The sequence below is a fragment of the Scyliorhinus torazame genome, chromosome 4 (assembly GCF_047496885.1).
Source record: "Scyliorhinus torazame isolate Kashiwa2021f chromosome 4, sScyTor2.1, whole genome shotgun sequence".
NCBI classification, from domain to species: domain Eukaryota; kingdom Metazoa; phylum Chordata; class Chondrichthyes; order Carcharhiniformes; family Scyliorhinidae; genus Scyliorhinus; species Scyliorhinus torazame.
In genome coordinates, this window is record NC_092710.1 from 71019566 (window position 1) to 71029448 (window position 9883).

The window sequence follows — 9883 nt, forward strand, 5'->3', positions numbered from 1 at the left end:
TCCGGTAATGTTTTCCCATTTCACATGGACTTGATTTCAATCACTTAATTCTGCACCAGCGCAGCCACTCTCCACATCCTGGCAGCCCTAGTTATACTGGCAACCATGTCATTCTGCATGGTTGAGCCTTGCATCAACCTCCCAGCCCCCACACACTTCCATCCCTGCATCTAGATACCATCCAGTTAATCCGGTAACATCTCCATTCTGCAACATCTCCCACATCACCCACTTCCCCAGCAACTGCTGGTCATACTGGTAACCAGGGAAGGGCCCCCAGAGTAATTGATATTATTTGATTTTAAGTATCTTCCAAAAGGTTTAATTTAAAGGAGTAATTCATTACAGTCGAGCTCAAAGCTGTGGTTTGCTCCTCCTGTTCTGTGTGGGAAACCAGGAACATTTCCAGTGCCCAGGGCCAGCATGTGTGCAGGAAGTGTCTCCAGCTGCAGCTTCTGGAAGCCTGGGTTTCAGAGCTGGAGCGGAGGTTGGGGACACTGTGGAGCATTCGCAAGACAGAGAGTATTGTGGATAGCACATACAGAGAGGCGGTCACACTGCAGGCTAAGACTCCACAGGCATGAAGAGAGTGGGTGACCATCAGGCAGACCAAAAGGACTAGGCAGGCAGTGCAAGATACTGTTGGGGGAATGGCCTCTCAGGGGAAGGCAACTACAGCCAAATTTGTTGAACCACAGTTGGCTCTGCTGCACAGGAGAGGAGTAAAAAGTGTGGGAATGCAATAGTTATAGGGGATTCAATAGTTATACAGAATTTAATTTTAAGGGAAATTATTAGGCGTTTCTGTGGCCACAAACAAACTCCAGGATACTATGCTGTCTCCCTGATGCTAGGGTCAAAGATGTCTCAGTGTGGCTAAAGAACATTGTGGAGGGGGAAGATGATCAGCTTGTGGTCGTGAGACACTTTGCACAAACAACATAGGACCTCATCCCATTTTTCCCCTAAAAGCAGAATATAAGGAGTTCGGAAGTAATTTGAAAAGTATGGGATGGTGAGACCAGTACAAACTGGACGGGTTCCACATGGGCAAAACTGGGACTATTGTCCAGGGGGAGTATTTGCGAGAGTGGTTGGGGAGGGTTTAAACTAAAAAGGCAGGGGGATGGGAACTTATGCATGGAGTGAGTCAGAGAAGGGAGAGTCAAGGAAAAAGGCAGGCAGGGAAATAAGAAAAGTGATTGGCAGACAAATCAAGGGGCAGGATCAAACAGGCCCACAATGAAAAATAATAGGAATTGGACAAGGAACGTTTAAGGGACATGCCTTAATGCACGGAGAATTCGCAATAAAGTGGATTAATTAAATGTTCATATAGATGTGAACGGGAATTATATAGTCGGGATTATGGAGACATCACTCCAGGACGACCAGGGATGGGAATTGGGTATTTAGGACAGACAGACATTGCTGATTAAAGAGGAAATTAACGTAATAGTGAGGAAGGATATCAGCTCTGACGATGTGGAATCTGAATGTGTAGAGTTGAGAAACACAAAGGGTAAATAAAAGTTAGTGGGAGTCAGAGATAGTCTCCCAAACTGCAGTGGTGATGTTCAGAATGACATTCAACAGGAAATTAGAGGTGCATGCAATAAAGAAATATCTCTGATTATGGGTGACTTTAATCTGCATATAGATTGGGCAAATCAAATTTGTAACAATACTGTAGAGGAGAAATTTGTGGAATGCATACAGGATGGTTTCCCCGACCAATATGTTGAAGAACCAACTAGATAACAGGCCATCCTAAACTGGGTATTGTGTAATGAGAAAGGAATCACTGGCAATCTAGTTGCACGCGACCCTTTGGGATTGATCGACCATAATATAACAGAATTCTTCATCAAGATGGAGAGTGACATAGTTGATTCCAAGACTAGGGTCCTGAATCTAAATAGAGAAAAACTATGATGATATGAGGCACGAGTTGAATACAATGGATTGGGGAATGTTACTTTAAAGGATGACGGTGGATAGGCAATGGCAAACATTCAAAGAGTGAATGGGTGAACTGCAACAATTGTTCATTCCTGTCTGGCGCAAAAATAAAACAGGATAAGTGGCCAAACCATGGCTTACAAGGGAAATTCGAGATAGTATTTCAATCCCAGGAAGAGGCTAACAAATTGGTCATAAAAAGCAGCAGACCTGAGGATTGGGAACAGTTTAGAATTCAGCAAAGGAGGACAAAGGGATTGATTAAGAAGGGAAAAATAGAGTACAAGAATAAGCTTTCCGGTAATATAAAAACTGACTGCAAAAGCTTTGACAAACAAGTGAAGAGAAAAAGATTGGTGAAGTTAAAATCATGGAGAATTTATAATGGGGAACAAAAAAAAAATGGCCGACAAGCTAACTAAGTACTTTAGTTCCATCTTCACAAATAAGAACACAAATGATGCACCAGAAATGTTGAGGAACACAGGGTTTAGTGAGAGGGAGGAGCTGAAGGAGATCAGTGTTAGTAAGGAAATAGTGTTGGGGAAATTGATGGGATTGAAGGCCAATAAATCTCCATGGTCTGATAATCTACATTCCAGGCTACTTAAGGAAATGGCTCTAAAAATAGTAGATACATTGGTCATCTTCCAAGATTCTATAGACTCTGAAACAGTACCTGCAGATTGGAGGGTAGCTAATGTAACTCCACTAATTTAAAAGGGGGGGGGGGGGGGGTAGAGAGAAAACAGGGAACTATAGACCAGTAAGCCTGACATCGGTAGTGGGGAAAATGCTGGAGTCCAAGACTTAATAGCAGAGCACTTGGAAAACAGTAGCAGGATCGGACAGAGACAGCATGGATTTACGAAAGGAAAATCATGCTAGACAAATCTACTGGAATTCTTAGAGTATGCAACTAGTAGACTTGATGAGGGGAAGCCAGTGGATGTGGTTTATTTGGACTTTCAGAGGGATTTTGACAAAGTTCCACGTGAAAGATTAGTGTATAAAGCAAAAGCACATGGGATTGCAGACAGGGTTTTGAGATGGATAGAAAACTGTTTGGCAGACAAATAAAGAGAAGGAAAAAAATTGGTCTTTATCCAAATGTCAGGCAGTGACCAGTAGGGTACCGCAGGGATCTGTGCTAGGATCCCAACTATTCACAATATATATTAATGACTTAGATGGGAGAACTAAATTTGCAGATGACACAAAGCTGGGTGGGAAGGTGAGCTGTGAGAAGGATGCAGAGATGTTTCAGTGTGATTTGGACAAGTTGAGTGAGCAAATACATGACAGACGCAGTATAATGTCGATAAAAGTGAGGTTATCTGCTTTGGCAGCAAAAACAGGAAAGCAGATTATCTGAATGGCAAAGATTGAGAAAAGGAAATGTGCAACATGCCCTGGGTGTCCTCGCACACCAGCTACTGAAAATAAGCATGCAGGTGCAGCAGGAGGTAAAGGCAAATGGTATGTTTGCCTTCATAGCAAGGGGATTCGAGTACAGACGCAGGGGTGTCTTGCAGTAATCATACAGGGCCTTGGCAAGGCCGCACCTGGAATATTGTGTGCAGTTTTGGACCCCTTATCTGGGGAAGGATGTTCTTGCTATAGAGGGAGTGCAGCAACAGTTTACCAGACTGATTGCTGGGGTGGTGAGACTGACATACAAAGAGAGATTAAGTCAGTTGGAATTTTATTCGCTGGAATTTAGAAGAATGGGGGGGGGGGGGGGATCTCATCGAAACATATAAAACTTCAACAAGACGAGACAGGGTAAATGCAGTCAGGATGCTCGCAATGGTGGGTGCCCAGGACCAGGGGGCACAGTCTCAGAATAGGGGTAGATCATTTACAGAGTAACAGAATCACAGAATACTACAGTGCAGATGAGGCCCTTCAGCCCATAGAGCATGGACCGACGCATGAAAAACACCTGACCTGCCTACCTAATCCCATTTGCCAGCACTTCACACACACGTACGCACGTTGGTTATGTAAATGACAAACAATAGGGGACCCAGCACAGATCCCTGTGGTACGTCACTGGCTTCCAGTCTGTCATCAGCCTGTCTCCTACAGATAAATCAACTTTGAATCCACCTTATCAAGTTCCCCTGTATCCCATGTGCCTTCTTTATAAGTACGAAGTCTTACAACACCAGGTTAAAGTCCAACAGGTTTGTTTCGATGTCACTGGCTTTCGGAGCGCTGCTCCTTCCTCAGGTGAATGAAGAGGTATGTTCCAGAAACATATATATAGACAAATTCAAAGATGCCAAACAATGCTTGGAATGCGACCATTAGCAGGTGATTAAATCTTTACAGATCCAGAGATGGGGTAACCCCAGGTTAAAGAGGTGTGAATTGTGTCAAGCCAGGACAGTTGGTAGGATTTCGCAGGCCAGATGGTGGGGGATGAATGCAATGCGACATGAATCCCAGGTCCCGGTTGAGGCCGCACTCATGTGTGCGGAACTTGGCTATAGGTTTCTGCTCGGAGAATCGCCAAGCAGAAACTTATAGCCAAGTTCCGCACACATGAGTGCGGCCTCAACCGGGACCTGGGATTCATGTCGCATTGCATTCATCCCCCACCATCTGGCCTGCGAAATCCTACCAACTGTCCTGGCTTGATACAATTCACACCTCTTTAACCTGGGGTTACCCCATCTCTGGATCTGTAAAGATTTAATCACCTGCTAATGGTCGCATTCCAAGCATTGTTTGGCATCTTTGAATTTGTCTATATATGTGTTTCTGGAACATACCTCTTCATTCACCCGAGGAAGGAGCAGCGATCCGAAAGCTAGTGACATCGAAACAAACCTGTTGGACTTTAACCTGGTGTTGTAAGACTTCGTACTGTGCTCACCCCAGTCCAACGCCGGCATCTCCACATCATGGCTACCTTCTTTATAAGTTTCCCATGTGGGACCTTGTCAAAGGCTTTCCTGAAATCCATGCAAAGTACATCAACTGCACTACCCTCATCCACACACCTGGTCACATGCTCAAAAAATTCAATCAAATTTGTTAGGCACGACCTTCCTCTGAAAAAGCCATACTGACTATTCCTCATCAAACCTTGCCTCTCCAAGTGGAGATTCTCTCCTTCAGAATTTTCTGCAATAGGGCGGCACGGTGATGCAGTGACGAGCATTGCTGCCTCGCGGCACTGAGGATCCGGGTTTGATCCCAGCCCCAGGTCACTGCCTGTGTGGCACAGTGACGCAGTGGTCAGAACTGCTGCCTCACGGCACTGAGGATCCGGGTTTGATCCCAGCTGTCTGTGTGGAGTTGAACATTCTCCCCGTGTTTGCATGGGTCCCATCCCTACAACCCAAAGATGTGCAGGCTAGGTGGATTGGCATGCTAAATTGCCGTTTAGTTGGAAAAAAATAATTTGCAACTCTACATTTATATTAAAAGAAAGAACTTTCTCCAATAGTTTTCCTACCACTGATGTGAGACTCACTGGTCTGTCATTCCCTGGCTTAGCTCTACAACCTTTCTTAAATATTGGGACCACATTAGGTATGCTCAAGTCCTCTGGCAGCTCCCCCGTGGCCAGAGAGCAATTAAAAATTTGGGTAAGCACCCCTGCAATCTCCTCCCTCGCTTCCCACCTCAGTCTGGGACACAATTCATCCGGACCTGGAGATTTGTACACATTTAAGCCTGCCAACACTTCCAATTGCTTGTCACTCTGCATGTCAATTTGCTCAAGAACCTCGCAGTTTCCCTCCCCGAGTTTCAGATCTACCTCTTCATTCTCTTGGGTGAAGATGATTATGAAGTTTAAGACTAAGATGTGGAAAGGGTTGCACGGTGACGCAATGATTAGCACTGCTTCCTCACAGCGCCGAGGACCTGGGTTCGATCCCAGCCCCGGGTCACTGTCCGTGTGGAGTTTGCACATTCGCCCCGTGTCTGCGTGGATCTCAGACCCACAACCCAAAGACGTGCAGGGAAGGTGGATTGGCCACACTAAATTGCCCTTAATTGGGAAAAAAAGTAGTGAGTACTCTAAATTTATTTTTTAAAATATTTTTTAAAAGGACCAAGATGAGGAGAAATTTCTTCACCCAGAGAGCGGGGAGCTTGTGGAATTCTCGACCACAGGAAGCAGTTGAGGCCAAAACACTGTTTCAAGAAGCAGTTAGATAAGGCACTTGGGGCAAAAGGGATCAAAGGATCTGGGGGGGGGGGGGGGGGGGAGAGGCAGTAACAGGTTAGTGAGTTAGACGATCAGACATGATCAAAGCAGGCTGGAAGGGCCAATTGTGCTCCACCTGCTCCAAGTTTCGATTCTGCAAAGTCCCTCCATCCCCAACTCCTGGTTATTCTGGTAACCGCTGCATTCTGCAACATCTAGCCATCACCACTGGTTAACCTAGTAACTAATCATTTCTGCATCACCCACCTGCCACCATCCCTGGTTAACCTAGTAAACACCTCAACCTCCATCAGCCTCAACCCTGGTAAACACTCCAACGCCCATAACTCCACTATTAACTTGATAAATGCTCCAACCATCACCAACACTCCAGTTAACCTGGTAAAGACACCAACCAACACTACCACCACTAGTAAATCTGGTAAACATGTCAACCCCCACTGGATAACCTGGTAAACACTCTAACTTCCAGAACCCATACTGGTTAATCTGGTAAAGTCTCTACCCCACTGGTTAACTTGGTAAACAATCTAACCCCCACCACCCACATTGGTTAACCTGTTAAATGCTCCAGTTCTCACCGGTTAACCTGGGGAACACTCCAAACCCATACTGGTTAACCTGGTAAACACCAAAACATTCACCATGCCCACTGATTAACCTGTGTGCACTCCAATCCCTGCTGGTCAGCCTGGTAAACACTCCAACCTCCATCATCCTACTAATTAACCTGATAAGCACTCCAACCCCCACTGGATAATTTAGTAAACGCATCAATCCCACCACCACCGATTAAACTAGTAAGTACACCAACCCCTCATTCGTAAATCTGGTAAATATACCAACCTTCATGAACCCTACTGGTTAACATGGTTAACACACCGACCTCCCCATTGGTTTACCTGGTAAATACTCCAAACTCCACCATTGCCACTAGTTAAACTGATAAATGCACCAAGCCCTCACTGGTAAAACTGATAAACATTCAAACCACCACAAACCCAATGGTTAACCTGGTAAACACTCCAACCCTACACTGGTTAACCTGGTTTACACTTCAACCCCACAGTGGTTAACCTGGTACACACTCCAACCCCACACTGGTTAACCTGGTAAACACTCCAACCCCACACTGGTTAACCTGGTAAACACTCCAACCTGCCACTGCCTTACATGGTGAACGCTCAATCCACTGGCATGCCCACTGTTTAAACTGGTAAACACTCCAATCCCCAACTGGTTAACCTGGTAAACACGCCATCCTTCACTACCCACACAGGTTAAACTGATAAATACTCCAACCCGCACTAGTTAACCTGGAAAACATTCCAACCTCAACAACCCCCACTGGTTAACCTGGTAAACACTCCAATCCCCACACTGGTTAACCTGGTAAACACCAACCTGCCACTGCCGAACCTGGTAAACACCATCCTTCACGACAGGCACTGGATAACTTGGTGAGCACTCCAACCGGCCCTGGTTAAGCCGTCTCCTCTGCACCCGACCCAGCAGCACCAGACTGAACTGAACCAGTCCCCCTCCCCCGGTTACCTGGTAACCACTCGGGCCCAGCGCCTGATTCCAGAAGCCTTGGGCCGGTCTCGAGACCCGGCCGCACGTCACCCGCCCTCCGGTGACGTCACCGCGCCGACCCGCCGGTCCCTGGAGGTTGACGCGGCCGCCATCTCTGTGCGGGGCATATAATCACAGAGCGAGAGAGAGGCGGAGGGGCAAAGGCAGTGAGGGGACCATGGGAAGGTGGAGAGAATGGTCAAAGAGGCGAGAGGGAATGGGGTGGGGGCAGAAACTGGGAGCAGCAATGCAGAAGCGAGAGAAAGTAAGTACAGGGAAGGACTGAGACAAAAAGTAACTGAGAGAGGAGTTGGTTGAGTTGGCAGAGAAGTGGCAAATGGAATTCAATTCAGAAAAGTGTGAGGTGATGGATTTGGGGAGAGCAAACAAAGCAAGGGAATACTCAATAAACTGGAAGGTAGTGAGAGGGGTTGTGGAAGTGCATGTCCACAGGTCCCTGAAAGTGGCAGGACAGGTGGGCAAGGTGGTCGCTAAAGCATATGGCTTTCATCCCTTGACTGGGGCGAGGTAATGCAAAAGAATTGGAATGGGAAATCCTCACTGACAGAAGATCCTGCCAACGTCCAATAACGGGCCGCCCCGCATCGCCGCAAAACACGTTGCAGGTGCTCGGAAAATCTGCTCAATGGGCAGAATTTTTGCATCTTTTTTCAATGTGTCAATTTGGATGGGAAAAACAGTGTATAGCCTGTCATCTGCGCTGCCAGCTATTCCGACCGAACATTATGAACACTTTGAAAGAAAAAAATACAGAAGGTGAGTCAGCCGGCCCCATCAACAAACGTGGCTCCTGATAGATCGGGGCACCTTTCTAAGTGGCGCCCTGATCTGAAAGAGTAAACGTAAAAGTGAAGCCCCTCCCCTCCCCCACAGGCACAGAATCCGCCCCCCCTCGCTGGAGAAGGAACCACTCCTGTTTTGTTATGCTCTTGACGTAGCATAAGCTGCTTCCTTGATGTGCACTCTGACAAAGGAAGGTTCAGACTTGGAGATAGCTTTAACAAATTTATTGCTGTTAACAATTCTCCTACTTGGATTCAACGCTACTGTTAATCCTGTTATAGCTACTCAGACTGACTAACCAGTCTGCTACAATCCACGTGGTGGGTGTGATGTGTTTCAAATCAACTCTGTGTACACACTGAGTGTCTCCACTGGAAAGAGACTGAGCATGTGTGCTTTTATATGGGTTGGTGTAATGCCCTCCTGTGGTAGTGTCACCTCTGTGTGTGTCTTGAATGCCCATTGGTCGTGTCCTATCTTACTGGCCTATTGGTTGAATGTCTGTGTGTCATGTCTCTGGTGCTCCCTCTAGTGTCTATCTTGTCTACGTGTATTTACATTAACCCCTTGTGTACTTACAGTGATGCATATCACCACAACTCCCACCATGGACATGGCTCTGCAATGCCCCACCATGAGAAGCACTCACACACCCTCCGCCAACAGGGCAGCACGGTAGCACAGTGGTTAGCACAGATGCTTCACAGCTCCATGGTCCCAGGTTCGATTCCTGGCTTGGGTCGCTGTCTGTGAGGAGTTTGCACTTTCTCCCCGTGTCTGCGTGGGTTTCCTCCGGGTGCTCCGGTTTCCTCCCACAAGTTCAAAGATGTGCAGGTTAGGTGGATTGGGCATGATAAATTGCCCTTAGTGTCCAAAAAATAGGTTGGGTAGGTTTATTGGGTTATGGGGATAGGGCGGAGTCGTGGCCTTCAATAGGGTGCTCTTTCCAAGGGCTGGTGCAGACTCGATGGATCCAATGTTAGTGCTCTTTGGGGGGGTTTAAACTAATGCAGCAGGGGCATGGGAACCTGGATTGTAGTTTTAGGGTAAGGGAGAATGAGAGTACAGAGGTCAGGAGCTCAGATTTGATGTCGCAGGAGGGGGTCAGTGTTCAGGTAGGTGGTTTGAAGTGTGTCTACTTCAATGCCAGGAGTATACGAAATAAGGTAGGGGAACTGGCAGCATGGGTTGGTACCTGGGACTTCGATGTTGTGGCCATTTCGGAGACATGGATAGAGCAGGGACAGGAATGGATGTTGCAGGTTCTGGGGTTTAGGTGTTTTAGTAAGCTCAGAGAAGGAGGCAAAAGAGGGGGAGGTGTGGCGCTGCTAGTCAAGAGCAGTATTACGGTGG

The 9883-nt window shown here is 46.9% G+C and overlaps 1 protein-coding gene across 1 annotated transcript in view; it reads right to left on the reverse strand.

Annotated features, from left to right (window-relative positions):
• Nucleotides 1–7788, reverse strand: part of znf692 (zinc finger protein 692) — a 51274-nt gene extending 43486 nt beyond the window's left edge. Inside the window, exon 1 of the mRNA XM_072500505.1 lies at nucleotides 7556–7788. The gene's annotated coding sequence lies outside the window, so the exon portion shown is untranslated. The remainder of the gene's footprint in view (nucleotides 1–7555) is intronic.
• Between the last annotated feature and the right edge of the window lie 2095 nt (nucleotides 7789–9883).